The sequence below is a fragment of the Bombina bombina genome, chromosome 1, assembly GCF_027579735.1.
Source record: "Bombina bombina isolate aBomBom1 chromosome 1, aBomBom1.pri, whole genome shotgun sequence".
In the NCBI taxonomy this organism is placed as follows: Eukaryota; Metazoa; Chordata; class Amphibia; order Anura; family Bombinatoridae; genus Bombina; species Bombina bombina.
Window position 1 is genome coordinate 92,774,640 of NC_069499.1, and position 23,459 is coordinate 92,798,098.

Consider the following 23,459-nt stretch of genomic DNA (forward strand, 5'->3'; position numbering starts at 1 on the left):
AGGATTTATTTTACACGTAAGTATTTAGCTTTAAATAGGAATAATTTATTTAATAAGAGTTAATTTATTTCATTAGATTTAAATTATATTTAACTTAGGGGGGTGTTACGGTTAGGGTTACACTTAGCTTTAGGGGTTAATACATTTATTAGAGTAGCGGCGAGGTCCGGTCGGCAGATTAGGGGTTAATAATTGTAGGTAGGTGGAGGCGACGTTGGGGGCGACAGATTAGGGGTTAATAAATATAATATAGGGGTCGGCGGTGTTAGGGGCAGCAGATTAGGGGTACATAGGGATAATGTAGGTGGCGGCGGTGTGCGGTCGGCAGATTAGGGGTTAAAAAAATTTAATAGAGTGGCGGCGATGTGGGGGGACCTCGGTTTGCGGGTACATAGGTAGTTTATGGGTGTTAGTGTACTTTAGAGCACAGTAGTTAAGAGCTTTATGAACCGGCATTAGCCCAGAAAGCTCTCAACTCCTGGCTTTTTGCTGCGGCTGGAGTTTTGCCGTTAGATTTCTAACGCTCACTTTAGCCAAGACTCTAAATACCTGCGTTAGAAAGATCCCATTGAAAAGATAGGATACGCAAATGGCGTAGGGGGATCTGCGGTATGGAAAAGTCGCGGCAGCAAAGTGAGCGTTAGACCCTTTCCTGACTGACTCTAATTACCAGCGGTAGCCCAAAACCAGCGTTAGGAGCCTCTAACGCTGGTTTTGACGGCTAACGCCAAACTCTAAATCTAGGCGTTAATTTTGACTTTACTATCCCTTTAACAAAACAAAAAAGCTACTTATTCCTGTAGCGAACTCAGTTTTACAAACGTTGTGTAAATCAGGCCATGGTTAAAGTATTCATAATTCCACCCACCAATAAAAATATCTGGGGATGCTTATGAATATCAGCACTGGAGTATTTATTTTACACAATCCTTATACACTTACTTATATCTGACCCTTTGAGAGATTATTACATATGGCAGGTTGCACAGTCAACAAAGAAACGCAAACTTAAAAAGTACCAAAGTTCTAAGTAAATTATTGACAACTTGGTAAATTTAACATTTAGATTTCATCAGAGTATTTCATAAAGCTGTATTTATGCAACACTAGTTCAATAAAGGACATAATCCAAAATACAGCTTAAATTGTCTCTGTTTAGAAAAATAATATCTGTTCTGGAAAAGATATTGTAGCATGCTGTGAGAGATACCAATATATCAAAGGTACTGTCTTTATTATAAGTTTTACAAGTCTTGTACAATGAAAAGAAACAACTGCATTTTCAATGAAATCAGAATTCAATCAGGATTTTAAATGTTAAAGTGTTGAGAAAATTGTTTGGGTTAAGATCAAATTAGTTAGGATGGATTATGTATTCCCTGGGGTAAGAAAATGTAAAGTAATGTTAAAGGGGCATGAATCCCAAATTTTTTCTTTAATGATTCAGACTGTTCGTGCAATTTTAAATACATTTCTAATTTACCTCTGTTTTCTAATTTCTTTCATTCTCTTGGTATCCTTTCTTGAAGGAGCAGTAATGCACTACTGGGAGCTATCTGGTAGCCAATGACAAGAACCATATATTTGCAGCCACCTATCAGCAGCTTCTAAAACTACCAAGGTATATTTTTCAACCAAGGATACAAAGAGAACAAAATAAATTAGATAATAGAAATACATTGAAAAGTTATTTAACATTGCATGCTTTTTCTGGATCATGAAAGAAAAAAAGTGGGTTTCATGTCCCTTTAAGGAATAAAATATGTGAGGAATAGTATTTAAAGGGAAATGTATTTAATGTAAGGGGTCGTCATAATCCTTTAGAAAAAAATATATATATATATATTTTTCTACAAAAATTACAATAGACTTTAATGGTGAAGTTTGTAGAAAAATCATTAGATTAAAATAATATTACATTTGTTTGTTTTTTGTAAAGTTTATGTTCCTGGTGCTATGCGTAAAGGGACATTCAAGTCAAAACTGAACTTTTATGATTCAGATAGGGTATGTAATGTTAAACAACTTTACAACTTTCCAATTTAATTTTATTATCAAATTTGCTTTGTTCTTTTGGCATTTAGTTGAAAGCTAAACCTAGGTTCATATGTTAATTTCTAAGCCCTTTAAGGCCGCCTCTTATCTCAATGCATTTGACAGTTTTAACAGCTAGAAGTTGTTAGTTTATGTGTGTCATATAAATAACATTGTGCTCCCGCCCGTGAAGTTACTTATCAGAGGGCATTGATTGGCTAAAATGCAAGTCTGTCAAAAGAACTGAAATAAGGGGGCAGTCTGCAGAGGTTTAGATACAAGGGGGCCAATTTAACACAGTGCGAGCGGACATGATCCGCTGTAGCGCATCATGTCTGCCGCACATCGATAAATGCCAACATTTATCATTGCACAAGCAGTTCTGGTGAATTTCTTGTGCAATGCCGCCCCCTGCAGATTTGAGGCCAATCAGCCGCTACCAGGGGGTGTCAATCAATCCGATTGTATCCGATCGGGCGGATTAATGTCCGCTGCCTCAGAGGAGGCGTACGAGTTAAGGAGTAGCGGTCTTAAGACCACTGCTTCTTAACTCCTGTTTCTGGAGAGTCTGAAGGTTTGCACGCAGTTACATTCAGGGCCGTTCTGCCCTTGTTAAATCGGTCCCAAGGTATCTAATCACAGAGGTAAAAAGTATATTAATATAACAGTGTTGGTTGTGCAAAACTGGGGAATGGGTAATTAAGGGATAATCTATCTTTTAAAACAATAAAAATTCTGGAGTAGACTGCCCCTTTAATGTGTGTTCATCAATCATCAATCTAAATAGAGTCGTATATATTTATCACTAGGCATTTTGTCAGTTGTGCACAAATAGGCATTACCTGTTTGTTTTAATACCAATTTAATCACCTTTAACTTCAAGTGATTGAAATCCTAGTGGTTAAAAAACACAAATATTTACCATCAATAAAAATAAAGGACATCTTCATTCATCAGTTTAAAAAAAAACTAATGAAAAGGTGACTTTATTTGCCGTGGCTTCACTGCTTAGCTTAGCGGCACTCAAACTCGTTATCTGTCCCTTTGTGAGTTTTCTCAGTAAACAATATTATACGGTTGTTTGCTAACTAGTTGCCTTTTGAATGGCATAAGGAGATTAAAAAAAATTGAAAGAGGAATAAGGCAAGACAAATGCATTGTTAGGTGTGGTTACCAGAGGCTATAAACCCTTACAGTATGCTGAAGATATAATTCCTGAGGCTCAAATAAATATTGTGGCAGTAGACCCTTGTAGAACAGCCAGTAGGTAGCTGACACAGTTTATTTTCTTCAGAAATATAGTGCCAACCTTCCACAAATAAAACTGTGTGCATATACTGGAATGCTGCACATGCACACTGTCAGTTGTGTGATGGCAGCCATCTTGGAAGTTCTGATTCCATATTTTAAAAAGAAAAATCTTCTGTGATGTCTTTGAGCATGAATGGGCAACCAACCTGCAGAAAGTTGTAACTTACTTTGTTTTACTTTCACAATCTCTCTGTGTTATGAAATTATTAAAGGGACATGAAACCCAACATTTTTCTTTCATGATTCAGACAGAGCAAAAAAAAAAAAAAAAGTTTAGCATTTTCTTCTGTTATCAAATTTGCTTTGTTCTATCTATAGCTTTATCTATATAGGTAACATGCACTATGGAGGAAAAAGTGTTGCAAGTGTTGATATTTATCGCTTTCACTCAAGCATTAAAAGTAAGCTTTTTGTGTGTTCGGATTACAAGTTTAATGTAAAAAAAATTTGCCTACTCCCCTGCAAACCCAATCACATATTCTCAAGTGCACTAACCCTTGATTTAGCAAATTTGGGGTATTTGAACTCGAAGGGCCACTACTTAAAGGGTCATAAAACCCCCCAAAAAGTATGATTCGAAGAGAGTATGTGATTTTAAGCAACCTTTCAATTTGCTTCTAGAATCAAATTTGCTTCATTTCTTTGGTATCCTTAGTGGAAAAGCATACCTTGGTAGTCTTAGGACTGGGAGCTAGCTGCTGATTTTTGGCTGAACATATATGCCTCTTGTCATTGGTTTGCTAGATGTTTTTAGCTAGCTCCCAGTAGTGCACTGTTTTTCATTCAAGAAAAGATACCAAGAGAATGAAGTAAATTTGATAATAGAAGTAATTTGTTTAAAATCACATGCTCTATCTGAAAAGAAAAGTTTTGGATTTTGTGTCCCGTTAACTTGTGAGAACGGCTTCAAAGCGTTTTTTGTTGCTTGATAAGTTGAGCCCAATGTATTGTTTAAAGGTGATGCATTCACTCACTTGAACTTCATTATTTTCATTTGACAGATACAACTCTACAGTTAAAGAAAGATGAATGTTCTTCCCTTCCTCTGCCTATTTATAACTCTGGGTCTTGCATTAGACCACGAGGCCTCACATGACATAACACAAGAACAAAAAAGTGAACACAATGAAGACAAATATACACAAGCACTAGAAGCAATAGCAACATCAAATGCACAATTTGCTATAGATCTGTTCAAACACTTGGTGTCCAGTCATGAAGATCAAGGCCCAGAAAACATGGTCTTCTCACCAATAAGCATTTCTACAGCATTTGCCATGTTGTCCTTGGGTGCTAAGACTGTAACATACAAACAGATTTTAGAAGGGTTGAGACTGAATAAAACAAACCTACAAGGAGAAGAGATACATGAAGCATTTGAACATCTCATTGAGGCATTGAACAAACCAAAGAGCAATCTTCAAGTCAACATAGGAAATGCTGCCTTTGTACAAGAGAAGTTAAATCTCCTGAAGACTTTTGTTCATGAAGTGAAGCATCACTACCATGCTGAAGTCCTTACTGCTGACTTCTCAAAGCCAAAGGTTGCAGAGCAACAGATTAATGAGTATGTGAAGAATAAAACAGAAGGGAAAATTGAAGAAGCTGTCCATGATCTTGATCCTGATGCTAAATTATTGCTTCTGAACTATATACTCTTCAAAGGTAAGAAAATAAGTCTCCCTGTACAAATAAATTAAAATTTAAAGGGCTATTATAGTTGGAAAATTACGTGTATGTGTTTAATTCCCGCAAAGAGGTTTAACATATAGTATTAGCACCACTCAGGACCTGCAGAGCACCGCTTGTCTTGAGAGTAAGTTGCCACTGATCCAATCAGCAGTGCCCGTTATATAGCTAGTGTGCAGCTAGCACTGCTGATTGGGTCAGCAGCAATTTATGCTCAGGAGCATTTGCGGGGTCGATAATCTTAAAACTATATGCTGTAATGAATTATCAGAAATGAGCCAATATAATTTTGTTTATACCTGTATCTTTTATCTTTAGGATTGCAACCATGCATTAGTTGGCATGTTACATATATTGTATCACATGCAAATGCTGCACCAGTTTACATCCCACTGCAATTAATTGCTTTTGACCTAGACACGTCATCAATTTCCCATTTTACACATTGACATGAAAAAACAAAATGTATGCTTACCTGATAAATTCCTTTCTTTCATGGTGGTGAGATTTCACGAGCTATGACATTTGGGATTAAACTCCACTCCACTAGGAGGCAGGCAAAAATTACCCAACACATCAAGAGCTTTAAACCCTCCTACCTCCTAATATCCCTCAGTCTGCAGTGGAGCCAAGAAAGGAGAAAAAAAAATAAGAGCAGGCTAGAACAAAGGCGGAGGGCCTTGAGTTCAAAAAGCCATGACATTTGGGATCTAATACCAAAGCTGTGGAGTTGGACTATACTATAAAAGAGGGCGGGGAAAAGGGATATCACATCCTTTTAAAAAACCCAAGAAATGGAAATAGACCTCGTAAAAATAAGCCATGATATGAGGTGGGGGCATTTTTTCTGCCTTTAAGTAACCCCCACAAAGCAGTTACTTTGAGCAAGAAGTCAATTAAACGGCAATAGCCCCTTAGCCTTTACGCTGCCCTGAAAAGTGAATAAACAAAGAAGAAAACTGTCTTTTTTGTACCTTGAAGAGAAACTTTAAGCTCTAACCACATACAAATGTTATAATAACCATTCTTTAGGACACCAAGAAGGGATCACAATCTCCTGATTAATATTTTAAGAGGAGACAAAGTTCGGTAAGAAATTATAATGAGTTTTCAACACAAGACAAAGTGGAAATTGAGCGGATGAAAATGTCAAGAGAAATAAAGTTTGCAAACTCCTTGGAATTCGAAAATAAACCCAACAAAAACACTTAGACTCACATCAAGAAACACTTTCTGGTAACTGGGTTACTAGCCTGAATAAGTGTGTTGACCACAGACACAGAAAAACCTAGTTGAATAAGAACTAGACGTTTTATTGACTTTAAGTCGGAATGGAAGAAATTACCTTGAGACAGAAGGTCTCTTCGCAATGGAAGAGACTACGGAAGGAGACATGGACATCTGAATAAAATCTGCATACCAGGTCCTGCGTGGCCAAGCTGGAGTAATGAGTATTTCTTAAGAGCTCTCTTGATTGATCTGAGCTATTATTTGAGGAAGCAGAACAAAAGGAGGATGCATGTACATCAGGCCTAGGTCATTATATTGATCTCCAGCGATTCACAATCAGATCATAAACTTCCTGGCTTAGAGACCTTTCCCCCAAATGAAAGGTTTGTTGACTGAAAATATCTGCTTCCTAATTGATAATTCCCAGAGCGTGAATGGTCAAAGTTATACACTGATTTTGCTCCGCCCAAGTTAGAATGCGAGAAGCCTCCATTACTAGGAAACCTTTGGTTCTAATCATGATGAATTTACATATGCTACTGTAGTGATGTTGTTAGACTGAAACTACAAGTAGGCCACTAGCTTGAGGAGAGGAACATTTTGAAGAGGCCGGATGATCACTCAAAGTTCAAACACATTGATTGGTAACCTCGCCTTCTGAAGAGACCAAACTCATTGCACCTTCTATTTCTCCCAAACAGTTCCCCAGCCTTAAAGACTGGCATCTGTTGCAATTGCTATAAATGAAAGACCTTAGAAAAGGCGCTCCTTGAATTAGAGACCTGTGAACTATCCACCAGGAGAGAGATTATCTGGTTTGGTAATCCAGACACATGGACTGAGACAAGTCTGAGTAGTCTCCATTCCACTGATGGAACAACGAAAGTTGAAAGGGATGCAAGCGAAACCTTGTGAAAATCATTGCATCTGAAGCTGCTACCATAAAATCTGCAACTTCCATGCACTGAGCAATCAAAAGAAAAACAGATGTCTGGAAATTTGCACAGGCTCTGCACATCAGAGAAATATGCATAGAAAACAAATCTATGACCACCCCTATAACAGTAAATCTGGTACATGGAATCAGAGAACTCTTTGGAAAGTTGATGTTCCAACCATGATGACCTTGAGACAGAAGGTCTCTTTACTATAGGTCCGAGAATCAAATGATGCCCCACAAATTATAAAATTACTGACTAATATATCAATGCACTAGCCTGACCACCCCTTACTAAGTCTGCGTGCCTGCATGCAACCAATGTTTATCCAAAATTGTGCAATAAGTGGGAAGGAAGTTAGAGTTATATCCCTGTTCTACCTTGAATGTCACCCCTGACTGGTTCTGTGTCTTTGTGCATGAAACGGTTATGCTGCTGGGAACAGAGGAGGACTAGCAACCATTGGATCAGGGGACATGTATAACCCAGTGGTCCAGATATGCCCCTTTCAAAACATTTTTATTCATTATTTAAAAAAAAAAAAAGAACATGGAAGCAAAATGTATTAGGAAATTAGAAGTCAGGGCAGTCTAAAATTGCATTTCTTATAAGCCTAAAGACTCCAAACAAAAACCTTGGCCCCCCTGCACATGCTCATTGCCTGCACCCTTGACCACGCCACAAATCACAATCAAATGTCATGGCTACTGCACACTTTATGCCATCCAATTGATCCAGCTAACAAGACTAGGGTGTAGTAAGCACTCAATTTATTTTTTCAAGTAATAGGCATGGTTGCAAATGTCCTCTTCCACAAGTCCCATATTTATAAAAAACATTGCAGAGACAGGAGATAAATTATACTGATACGCACACTCATACACACTCATAAACACACATATATACACTACACTAATACACTCACTCATACACACAGATATACACTGATTCACACACACCCACACTCACTCATAAACAGATATACACTGATACACACACACACACACACACTCATACACACATACTCATAAACACACAGATATACACTGATACACACACACACACAGATATACACTGATACACACACACACACTCACTCATACACACATATACTCATAAACACACAGCTATATATTGATACACACATTCACTCATACACCCAGATATACACTGATACACACACACCCACACAAACACACACTCACTCATACACACACACACTCATACACACAGATATACACTGATACACACTCACTCATACACACATATACTCATAAACACACAGCTATACACTGATAGACACACCCACACTCACTCATAAACACAGATATACACTGATACACACCCACTCACTCATACACACACAGATATACACTGATACACACAAACACATACTCATAAACACACAGATATACACTGATACACACTCACTCATACACACAGATATACACTGATACACACTCATACACACAGATATACACTGATACAAACATACCCACACATACACACACTCACTCATACACACAGATATACACTGATACAAACATACCCACACATACACACACTCACTCATACACACAGATATATAATGATACACCCACCCACACACATACACTCACTTATACGCACACAGATATACACTGATACATACATACACATACTCATACACACACCTATACACACAAACACACATACTCATAAACACACAGATAAACACTGATGCACACACACTCATACACACATTTACACTGATACACACACTCATACACACAGATATATACTGATATACACACACCCACACAAGCACACACTCACTCATACATACAGATATACACTGATACAAACATACCCACACATACACACACTCACTCATACACACAGATATACACTGATACAAACATACCCACACATATACACACTCACTCATACACACAGATATATACTGATACACCCACCCACACACATACACTCACTTATACACACACAGATATACACTGTTACACACATACACATACTCATACACACATCTATACACACAAACACAAATACTCATAAACACACAGATAAACACTCATACACACACACTCATACACACATTTACACTGATACACACACACTCATACACACAGATATACACTGATATACACACACCCACACAAGCACACACTCACTCATACACACAGATATACACTGATACAAACATACCCACACATACACACACTCACTCATACACACAGATATACACTGATACAAACATACCCACACATATACACACTCACTCATACACACAGATATATACTGATACACCCACCCACACACATACACTCACTTATACACACACAGATATACGCTGTTACACACATACACATACTCATACACACACCTATACACACAAACACAAATGCTCATAAACACACAGATAAACACTCATACACACACACTCATACACACATTTACACTGATACACACACACTCATACACACAGATATACACTGATATACACACACCCACACAAGCACACACTCACTCATACACACAGATATACACTGATACAAACATACCCACACATACACACACTCACTCATACACACAGATATACACTGATACAAACATACCCACACATATACACACTCACTCATACACACAGATATATACTGATACACCCACCCACACAAGCGCACACTCACTCATACACACAGATATACACTGATACACACAAAGTCACTCATACACAAATATATACACTGATACACACACACATTCTCACTCATGCACACAGATATACACTGATACACACACCCACACTCACTCATACACACAGATATGCACTGATAAACACATACACATACTCATACACACACATATACATATACACACACACATACTCATAACACACAGATATACAATGATACACACACACTCACTCATACACAAAGATATACACTGATACACACACACATTCTCACTCATACACACAGATATACACCGATACACACACCCACACTCACTCATACACACAGATATACACTGATACACACACACACTCACTCATACACACACAGATATACACTGATACACACATACACATACTCATACACACACATATACATACACACACACACATACTCATAAACACACAGATATACACTAATACAAACACTCACTCATACACACAGATATATACTGATACACACACACTTACTCATACACAAAAATATACACTGATACACATACTCACACTAACTCATACACACAGATATAACCTGATACACACACACTTACTCATACACACAGATATACACTGATGCACACACACATCCACACTCACTCATACACACAGATATACACTGATACACACTCATACACACAGATATACACTGATACAAATATACCCACACATACACACACTCACTCATACACACAGATATACACTGATACAAACATACCCACACATACACACACTCACCTCATACACACAGATTATAATGATACACCCACCCACACACATACACTCACTTATACGCACACAGATATACACTGATACATACATACACATACTCATACACACACCTATACACACAAACACACAATACTCATAAACACACAAGATAAACACTGATGCACACACAACTCATACACACATTTACACCTGATACACACACTCATACACACCAGATAATACTGATATACACACACCCACACAAGCACACACTCACTCATACATACAGATATATACTGATACAAACATACCCACACATACACACACTCACTCATACACACAGATATACACTGATACAAACATACCCCACACATATACACACTCACTCATACACACAGATATATACTGATACACCCCACCCACACACATACACTCACTTATACACACACAGATATACACTGTTACACACATACACATACTCATACACACATCTATACACACAAACACAAATACTCATAAACACACAGATAAACACTCATACACACACACTCATACACACATTTACACTGATACACACACACTCATACACACCAGATAATACACTGATATACACACACCAACACAAGCACACACTCACTCATACACACAGATATACACTGATACAAACACTTACCCACACATACACACACTCACTCATACACACAGATATACACTGATACAAACATACCCACACATATACACACTCACTCATACACACAGATATATACTGATACACCCACCCACCCACACACATACACTCACTTATACACACACAGATATACGCTGTTACACACATACACATACTCATACACACACCTATACACACAAACACAAATGCTCATAAACACACAGATAAACACTCATACACACACACTCATACACACATTTACACTGATACACACACACTCATACACACAGATATACACTGATATACACACACCCACACAAGCACACACTCACTCATACACACAGATATACACTGAAACAAACATACCCCACACATACACACACTCACTCCTACACACAGATATACACTGATACAAACATACCCACACATATACACACTCACTCATACACACAGATATATACTGATACACCCACCCACACAAGCGCACACTCACTCATACACACAGATATACACTGATACACACACCCACACTCACTCATACACAAATATATACACTGATACACACACACATTCTCACTCAGCCACACAGATATACACTGATACACACACCCACACTCACTCATACACACAGATATGCACTGATAAACACATACACATACCTCATACACACACATATACATATACACACACACATACTCATAACACACAGATATACAATGATACACACACACTCACTCATACACAAAGATATACACTGATACACACACACATTCTCACTCATACACACAGATATACACCGATACACACACCCACACTCACTCATACACACAGATATACACCTGATACACACACACATACACACACTCACTCATACACACACAGATATACACTGATACACACATACACATACTCATACACACACACATATACATACACACACACACATACTCATAAACACACAGATATACACTAATACACACACTCACTCATACACACAGATATATACTGATACACACACACTTTACTCATACACAAAATATACACTGATACACATACTCACACTCACTCATACACACAGATATAACCTGATACACACACACTTACTCATACACACAGATATACACTGATGCACACACACATCCACACTCACTCATACACACACAGATATACACTGATACACACACACATACACACTCATACACACACAGATATACACTGATACACACACACATACTCATAAACACACAGATATACACTGATACACACACACTATACACACAGATATACACTGATACACACAGATATACACTGATACACCCCCCCCCACACATACACACACTCACTCATACACACAGATATACACTGATACACCCACACACACACACACACTCACTCATACACACATATACTCAGAAACACATAGCTATACACTGATACACACACCCATATCCACTCATAAACACAGATATACACTGATACACACCCACACATACACACACTCACTCATACACACATATATACACTGATACACCCCACACACACCCCACACACACACACATACACACATATACTCAGAAACACACAGCTATACACTGATACACACACCCATATCCACTCATAAACACAGATATACACTGATACACACAGACACTTACTCATACACACCTATATACACTGATACACAAACCCACTCATACACACATATACACACACATACTCATAAATACACAGATATACACTGATACAGTAGAAACACAATGCCCAACCAGAACTTAAAGTCCGTATCTGTAATTAAATACTCCGGACTATATTAGACAGATCGATAATTTATATTCCATGGAGGCCAGCAGCATAAAGGGTAGCACAATTAGAAACTGCACATTCTGTACAGGTTTTCAGCCTACATCTTCTCCCAGTTACTCGGTAATCTCTGAGCGCACATCCCCACATAACCTTAACCTGGGGTTGGATCTTGTCCCTGCGCGCTCCGAAAGAATTAATAACGTAATGTGGCACCCGTCACCTTCCACTTCCTTCGTCCTCAGACGTTGCTGCGGTTATATCCGCTTACCCAAGCTGTCAGCTACAACACTCTTCTCGTCTGAAAACTTCTGAGGCTAATGGAAATCAGTAGCAACTTAGCCCTTTCAGCCTCACAGTCGTCCTGTGTCCGTCACGCGTCCAAACACCTGGGATCCAGATAATGAGCTCCCCTTAACTCATATAGAGGTATCAGGATAAACAAGCAGTGTATCTGGTAACCCTCGCTGTTTAAATACGGCGTGCAGGTTCTCATATGAGAACCTGCAGCCCGTAGTGGGTCAATAGGCTTGTGAAGCCTTTGATAAATCAAACCTTTTTTATATCTTCTCAATCTGTAATCACCACAGGGAAGGAGCGGAGTGTGGAGCTAAACAAAGCGTGGTGCCCGGCGCCCGTGCTATAAATAATTTGCTGAACTTAGTTGCCAGAGCGTCACCCATTCCTCTCCTCATCGAACCACCTGACCTGTACACTGGTGTGATAAAAAAGACACCAGAGGAGTAGAGAGGAGGGAGGGAGTTGATAGAACGTAATGTAAATAAAACTCAGACAAACAGTAAAACATCTGCATCGTTCTTGCAGAGCTGCTTGCCTCATTCTCTTACAAAGGTTGAAGTCATGACAGGAGCGGTCTGCCTGGTTTTATGACAATAACCTAACCTCAGGCACTGAAAATGCCGCCCCCTGTCAAGTGCCATCTGGGTCCGATGGACCCACTTAGGTCAATGGTTGAGAGGCCCATGTATATATATATATATATATATATATATATATATATATAAAATCCAAAATGAAGAGCGCACTCCAAAGACTTGGTTCAGATCCCACTTTAATGTGAACGTTTTCGAGCTTCAAGAGCTCGTCATCAGACAGGCAAAGTATTAATGGTTAAAGTAGAGCCTTGGGGTGCTGTACTTTTTGCAGCACCCAAGGCTCTACTTGATCGGTCTCCGGGGTGCATTCCGCTATCGATATATATATATATATATAGCATGAACATATTTTGCAGCTCTATTCATTGGTTTATTAAATTAGATATGACGATGCATATATAAACAAACTGAAACAAAGCTCTCAAGCATTCTATCTAAATTCCTGATAATAGAGATCAGACTGTTTTTTTTCAGAAGTTAGCTGCCTTATAGTCTAATGCAGAGGAGGTGAACATCTGGCACCAACCTAAAGGTGGCACCACATAACAACATTTGCTGGCAAACCACCTATGGCTACCATCATATGGTGTTATTAGCTCCACTTGTACTGCTTAATACATTATTTGTATTATGAACTCCAGGACCATATATAAGCAATTACCCTTTATTGTCAATATATAATATGAATTCAAAATAAATCTTATATATATAATATTAATATATGTATTGTTTTTTTGTTAATGTACTTTTAATTTAATACCATACATTTAGAAAATAACAGTTTAGGCACACAATCTTATAGAGAGTGACATACCTGGTCTAATGTGTATGCATCAAGCTCCATGCTAATATGTACAATGCAGGAGCTAAATGGGCAGAAGTGAGAGACACGGAATAAGAGTGATGAATATATGTGGCTAAACCTGAGAATGTTTAAGACGTTGGAGAGTATGTGTGTACAGTTGTACAAGTGTATTAAAGGACAGTCAAGACAAAATAAACTTTTATAATTCAGAAAGAGCATGCAGTTTTAAGACACTCTCCAATTTACTTCCATTATCAAAATCTTTTTATATGCACACTTTCTGGGGAACAAGTTTCCGACTGAGCATGTGCACATGCTCACAGGGAAAATGTATATAGTCTGTAACTGGCTGATGTCTGTCACATGATACAAGGGGACGGAAAAAGGGAGAAAAAATCAAATTTGTCATTAAAAAATCTACTGCTTATTTGAAATTCGGAGTAAGTGTTAAATCATGTCTTTTTTATTATGCATGTGTTAGTTATTGCAATTCTACTGCATTGAGTGGTCCTTTAAAATAAAGGCTAGAAATCCCATGCATCTGATTTGGAGTCCTAACAGGAAAGCTAATTTTAATTATTTAGCTTTCTTAGACTATAAATGGAAAAAAAAAACATAAATTAAAGGGTGTGGTGAGGTGGGAGAGATGTTTTCTTCAAAATGTTACTACACTAAAATGAATGTCAATCATAGATGTTTCTACAAGTTGTTTCTATTGATGGGATTTCATGTACCATTAGGCGAATGGGAGACTATATTCACCCTGATTCAACACACCCAAGTAAGTTCTTTGTGGAATGCCATATACTACAGTTGATGTCCCAAATGATGTCACGGCTTGGCAAGCATAAGATTTTCCATGATACGGAGCTTCCAATGCAGTGTTCTTCTTCTGCCCTACAAAAACAATGCTTCCATGCTTCTCATTGCACCGGGACCCGTGGAAAGATTCATCAGATAGAAGAAGCATTGTCTGTAGAGACCATAACAAGGTGGATAAACTCTATACAGAAAGAGTAAGTATAATGCAAATAAACGTTTGCTCCTAAATCGATAGAATAGAGCTAACAATATATTGCCAGGTTACAAGTGGTGAGCTCATTTTTTTCCCTTCTTGCCGTGCTAACTGCACTCAAGTTAAAATTTTAGAGTGGCCAGATTTGCATGCCGCATTTACAAATTGAAAGCAAAAGGTCCTGATGTTGCTGCGCCTGAGTCTTTCGCTTGCACACTATCTTCAGGACTTTGGATATCATCGCCTAGATTTAGAGTTCTGCGGCCAAAGGGGGTTGTGTTAGCCTATGCGTGTATTTTTCCCCCCCGCACCTTTAAATACCGTGGCTAATTTAAAGTTCACAGAAGGGGCTGCGTTAGGCTCCAAAAAGGGAGCGTTAGAGCATAATTTACCGCCCACTGCAAACTCTCAATACCAGAGGGTGCTTATGGACGCGGCCAGCTTCAAAAACGGTGCTAGTGCACAATTCCCCCATAGGAAACAATTGGGCAGTTTGCGCTGGGAAAAAAAACTAAACACCTGCCAAAAAGCAGCCGTTCAGCTCCTAACGCAGCTCCATTGTTTCCTATGGGAAAACACTTCCTATGTCTGCACCTAACACCCTAAACATGAACCCCCGAGTCTAAACACCCCTAACCTTACACTTATTAACCCCCTAATCTGCCGTCCCCGCTATTGCTGACCCCTGCATATTATTATTAACTCCTAATCTGCCACTCCGTACACCGCTGCACACCTACGTTATCCCTATGTACCCCTAATCTGCTGCCCCTAACACCGCCGACCCTATATTATATTTATTAACCCCTAATCTGCCGCCCCCAACATCGCCGCCACCTACCTACAATTATAACCCTAATCTGCCGACCGGCACCTCACGCTACTCTAATAAATGTATTAACCCCTAAAGCTAAGTCTACAACCCTAACACTAACACCCCGCTAAGTTAATATAATTTTATTCTAACGAAATAAAATAATTCTTATTAAATAAATGAATCCTATTTAAAGCTAAATACTTACCTGTAAAATAAACCCTAATATAGCTAGGATTAATATTTATTTTACAGGCAACGTTGTATTTTTTTTTTAACCAGTTACAATAGCTATTAAATAGTTAATAAACTATTTAATAGCTACCTAGATAAAATAATTACAAATTACCTGTAAAATAAATCCTAACCTAAGTTACAATTAAACCTAACACTACACTATCAATAAATAATTTTAATAACTATCTCTACAATTATCTACAATTATATCAACTAAACTAAATTACAAAAAAAAAACAAACACTAAATTAACAAAAAATAAAAAAGATTACAAGAATTTTAAACTAATTACACCTACTCTAAGCCCCCTAAAAAAATAACAAAGCCCCCCAAATAAAAAAATGTCCTACCCTATTCTAAAATAAAAATTGTAAAGCTCTTTTACCTTACCAGCCCTTAAAAGAATTCTGCTCTTTTGCCTGTAAAACAAACATACAATACCCCCCCCAACCATTACAACCCACCATCCACATACCCCTAATCTAACCCAAACCCCCCTTAAATAAACCTAACACTAAGCCCCTGAAGATCTTCCTACCTTGTCTTCACCACGCCCAGAAGAGGGTCCGAAGTCTTCCTCCTATCCGGCAAGAAGAGCTCCTCCAGAGAGTCAAAAGTCTTCATCCTATCCTGGCAGAAGAGGACATCCGGACCGGCAGACATCTTCATCCAAGCGGCATCTTCTATCTCTTCTTCATCAGGCGCGGAGCGGGACAATCTTCAAGCAGCCGATGAGGAGCAATCCTTCTTCACCGACGGACTAACAACGAATGAAGGTTTTCTTTAAGGGACGTCAGCCAAGATGGCGTCCCTAGAATTCGATTGGCTGATAGGATTCTCTCAGCCAATTGGAATTAAGGTAGGAAAAATCTGATTGGCTGATTGAATCAGCCCAATCAGATTCAAGTTCAATCTGATTGGCTGATTGGATCAGCCAATCAGATTGAGCCTCGCATTCTATTGGCTGATCGGAATAGCCAATAGAATGCGAGCTCAATCCTGATTGGCTGATCCAATCAGCCAATCGGATTGAACTTGAATCTGATTGGCTGATTCAATCAGCCAATCAGATTTTTTCTAGCTTAATTTCCGATTGCCTGAATAGAATCCTATCAGCCAATTGGAATTCAAGGGAACCATCTTGGATGATGTCCCTTAAAGGAACCTTCATTCATCGTTCGTCGGTGATGAAGGATGGCTCAGCGTCGGCTGCTTGAAGATGGTCCCGCTCCGCGCTGAATGGAAGAAGATAGAAGATGCCGCTTGGATAGAAGATGTCTGCCGGTCCGGATGTCCTCTTCTGCCCGGATAGGATGAAGACTTTGGACCCTCTGGAGGAGCTCTTCTTGCCCGGAAAGGAGGAAGACTTCGGACCCTCTTCTGGACGGATCGGTGATACCCCGGCCATGGTGAAGACAAGGTAGGAAGATCTTCAGGGGCTTAGTGTTAGGTTAATTTAAGGGCGGTTGGGTTAGATTAGGGGTATGTGGGTGGTGGTTTGTAAAGTTGGGGGGGTGTATTGTATGTTTTTTTTTACAGGGCAAAAGAGCAGAAATTCTTTGGGGCATGCCCCGCAAAAGGCACTTTTTAAGGGCTGGTAAGGTAAAAGAGCTTTACAATTTTTATTTTAGAATAGGGTAGGGCATTTTTTATTTTGGGGGCTTAGAGTAGGTGTAATTAGTTTAAAATTCTTGTAATCTTTTTTTATTTTTTGTAATTTAGTGTTTGTTTTTGTAATTTAGTGTTTGTTTGTTTTTGTAATTTAGTTTAGTTGATTTAATTGTAGATAATTGTAGGTAGTTTATTTAATTAATTTATTGATAGTGTAGTGTTAGGTTTAATTGTAACTTAGGTTAGGATTTATTTTACAGGTAATTTTGTAATTATTTTATCTAGGTATCTATTAAATAGTTCTTAACTATTTAATAGCTATTGCACCTGGTTAAAATAAATACAAAGTTGCCTGTAAAATAAATATTAATCCTAAAATAGCTACAATATAATTATTATTTATATTGTAGCTATATTAGGGTTTATTTTACAGGTAAGTATTTAGCTTTAAATAGGAATAATTTATTTAATAAGATTTATTTTATTTCGTTAGATTTAAATTATATTTAATTTAGGAGGGTGTTAGGGTTAGAGTTAGACTTAGCTTTAGGGGTTAATACATTTATTAGAGTATCGGCGAGGTCCGGTCGGCAGATTAGGGGTTAATAATTGAAGTTAGGTGTCGGTGATGTTAGGGAGGGCAGATTAGGGGTTAATACTATTTATTATAGGGTTTTTGAGGCGGGAGTGAGGCGGATTAGGGGTTAATAACTTTATTATAGTAGTGGTGAGGTCCGGTCGGCAGATTAGGGGTTAATAATTGTAGGTAGGTAGCGGCGACGTTGGGGGGGGCAGATTAGGGGTTAATAAATATTATGTAGGGGTCGGCGATGTTAGGGGCAACCGATTAGGGGTACATAGGGATAATGTAGGTGGTGGCGGTGTGCGGTCGGCAGATTAGGGGTTAAAAAAATTTAATAGAGTGGCGGCGATGTGGGGGGCCTCGGTTTAGGGGTACATAGGTAGTTTATGGGTGTTGGTGTACTTTAGAGCACAGTAGTTAAGAGCTTTATGAACCGGCGTTAGCCCAGAAAGCTCTTAACTCCTGGCTTTTCTCTGCAACTGGAGTTTTGTCGTTAGATTTCTAACGCTCACTTCAGCCAAGACTCTAAATACCAGCGTTAGAAAGATCCCATTGAAAAGATAGGATACGCAATTGGCTTAGGGGGAACTGCGGTATGGAAAAGTCGCGGTTGGAAAGTGAGCGTTAGACCCTTTCATGACTGACTCTAAATACCAGCGGCCGGTAAAACCCAGCGTTAGGACCCCCTAACGTTGGTTTGGATGGCTAATGCAGAACTCTAAATCTAGGCGCATGTTTGCACAAACTTCTCCCCATAGACTTCTATGTTGTGCACTAGAAAAAAAATATTAGTTATCGTTTGTGCAAAACCTGATACTATGCTAGATTAAAGCTGAAGGTGAGCTAGGAATACTTTACATAAAAAAAATGTTCAGTTTATTTTATTTATATATATATATGTATGTGTGTGTTAATGATCTACACAATGAGTTATTTTCTCTATATTTTGTGCATAGTGGAGGTTTTTAAACTCATCTTTTACCTCCCCCTAACTTTAAATGTTGTTGTTGTGTATGTATGTGTATATACGTATATATATATATATATATATATATATATATATATATATATATATATATATATATATATTGTATATACAGATATATATAGAAATATATATTTAAACTGAAGAGCATCTGAATTTCAAGTATTTCTATTCAAAACACAGAAAAACATAAAAAATATCATTAATATAGAATAAAAGATTTTAAGAGGGATGAAACGAATATGGTATATGGCAAGGTGTTTGACTGGGAAGGGTTCAAAAGTGTTTATATGTGTATACATGTGCATTTATGTGTATATATGTGTTTATATGTATGTATTTGTATACATACATATACCGTATCCATTTTAAGCCTTTTAAAACCTTTTTTTTCTTTATTAGTATGATATATATATATTTATATATATATATATATATATATATTGGTGTAATAGTTTATTTGAATATGTTTTTGATTAAAAAAAACTAAAAAAAAAAACTATTCTATTGCGGTTTCAGCTTTTGCTGGGGCACAACCTGCAACTTTCAATTTGTAATACCATTGCTATTTATCGAGGTTGCGATATCCATTGAGAGTATAGGTTGCGATAGAGCAATGTCGGCCACGCTATAGATAAATAAAATTTACCATGGGCTTGTAATATCAAGTTGCACGCAGATGTTAAATGCTGTCCAGCAATATTGCTTATCACGATTCATGCTATCATTAGCGCTCCACTTGTAATCTGGGCCATAATCTTTCATCTTATCTGATCAACAAGGAAAGAATTGCAATTTGAACTTAATTTAGATTCAGTATTATGCTACATAATAACTGCCATTTATCAAATCACAGTTTTCAGTATGTAGTGTGCTAGGTCTTAAAGGGATATGAAACCCACATGTTTCAGATAGAGCATGGAATTTTAAGCAACTTTCTAATTTACTCCTATTATCAATTTTTTTTTCTTTCTCTTCGTATCTTTATTTGAAAAAGCAGGATTGCAAGCTTAAGAGCCAGCCCATTTTTGGTTCAGCAACTGTGTAGCGCTTGCTAATTGGTGGCTAAATGTAGCCACCAATCAGCAAGCACTACCTAGGGTGCTGAACCAAAAATGGGCCAGCTCTTAAGCTTACAATCCTGCTTTTTCAAATACAGATACCAAGAGAAAGAAGAAAATTTGATAAACAGAAATTCTAATTTCATTTAGCTTCAGTATAATGTTACATATTAATTGCCATTTATCAAATCATAGTTTTCAGAATGTAATGTGTTAGGTCTTTATTATTTAGCATTAGTAAATATTTACCATTGTGACAAAGCAATGTCAGTTTACATTTTTCATGCAAGTGACCTTCGGCAAACACAAATCAATAAAAGTTTAATCTTTCCTCAGGTTTATGCATCTTTTTATGCCCAAATTTTCAGTCAGCTCTTCCATTAACCTGAATAAGGTGCTGAGCGATATGGGAATGAAAATACCTTTTGTTGATAAAGCTGACTTCTCTGGTATAACTGAAGATATAGGACTGAAAGTGTCCAAAGTAAGTGTTTCGTATTTATATCAAATTATGATGCATTTAAATTTCTTGGAGGCACTATATGATAAGGATATTCTTAAAACTAGCAATTTATAGAAACCAGTAATGATAAAAAGTGTATTATTTATGTGGGTTGGAGCTAGACCGTCATGTTATCCGTCTTTACCTTATACTTAAAGGGACACTAAACACATTTTTTTTTTTTCTTTCATGATTCAGATAGAGCATGCAATTTTAAGCAACTTTCTAATTTACTCCTATTATCAATTTTTCTTTGTTCTCTTGATATCTTTATTTAAAAATCAGGAATGTGATGCATAGGAGCCAGCAAATTTTTGGTTGAAAACCTGGGTTATGCTTGCTTATTGGTGGGTAAATGTAAGCCTCCAATAAGCAAGCGCTATCCATGGTGCTGAACCTAAAATGGGCGGGCTGCTAAGATTTACATTCCTGCTTTTAAAATAAAGATAGCAAGAGAACAAAGAAAAAATCATAATAGGAGTAAATTATAAAGTTGCTTAAAATTGTATGCTCTATCTGAATCATGAAAGAAATCATTTGGGTTCAGTATACCTTTAACTTCTTTATGTGACTGGCAATGTTATCAATAAATCCAATGTCTGAGGTGAACTTGTTTTCCAATGCATGATCCAGAGAGGTATTTTCTGGGCAGAGGAATAGTGCATACAATTATTTGAAGGCAGGAGGCATGTTCAGGGACAATGCTTGCTCTCTACTGGCAACCATGGAAAATGATTGAGTGGACGGAGATCCCCCTTTACTAGATGCCCAGGATTGTTAGTGAGACCCTTATAGTCAGTAAATGTATTTTTGTAGGAAGTCACTTACTTTTACAAAAGAGCTGGCAGAAGGGGGTCAGCTAATCACTACTATACATGTGATATTCAGAAGGGGATAATAAGTGTTCTCTGTGTAGGTAGCAGAAAGGAGTTTATAGCTAACTGACTCCGTTGTGAGGAATATATTTGCAAGGTCAATATGAATTGTTTCTAACTGGCTCAATTTCTTTGGCTCCATTTATTTTTGTGACAGTGGGGCATATTTAACAATGTCCGTGCGGACATGATACGAAGTAACGTATAATGTCCGCTGCACATCGCTGTCAGCAATTATCATTGCACCAGCAGTTCTTGTGAACTGCTGGTGCAATGCCGCCCCCCACAGATTCGCGGCCAATCAGGGGGTGTCAATCAACCTGATCTTTAGACCGCTGCTTCATAACTTCTTGAAAACTTCTGTTTCCGGCGAGTTTTTGTGTCACTAAATAATAACACATCTTATGGATGGTCACAATTATCATCCTAGTAAGGGACCTCTGACACAGTAAGCACTGAAACCTATGGTACCAATGCTACTGTCCAGTAAATATAACTACTGACCCCAATACCACAATAAAACCTTTCTGCAACCTCATCTAAATTAAACTCAACATTACTGGCCAATTACTTAAATTAACCTGTCCCATTACGCAACCCCCCTCTCTCACCTCTCACACCTCGAATTCTATCCTTCCCTGGACACTATAAAAATGAATTCTCCCACTTACAGATCATCCTGCTCCTCCCCTAGCTAGTCATGATTTGATGACCTATCCACAGGAGGAGGAGCTCCCGCCAACCAGCTTACTAGTACTTTCAGTTTAGTTCAGTGTGTCAGTAGAGATGGGAAGTCTGATTCATCTTGAGGAATTGTTTAATTTCAGATGGTTCGTTTAACTGAACCAGTTCATGAATTCATCAGTTCACTTGTGGAGCACGTGATGCAAGAGGGAGGAGCCACAGATTTTCCTATTACCAATGCTCCACCGATCCGATCCCTGACTGCTGAGTCACTGTCCGACTC

General features: G+C 38.0%; 1 pseudogene; it reads left to right on the plus strand.

Annotated features, from left to right (window-relative positions):
- The first annotated feature begins 1,109 nt into the window (after positions 1-1,109).
- LOC128644882 (serine protease inhibitor A6-like) overlaps positions 1,110-23,459 on the plus strand; it is a 43,118-nt pseudogene continuing 20,768 nt past the window's right edge.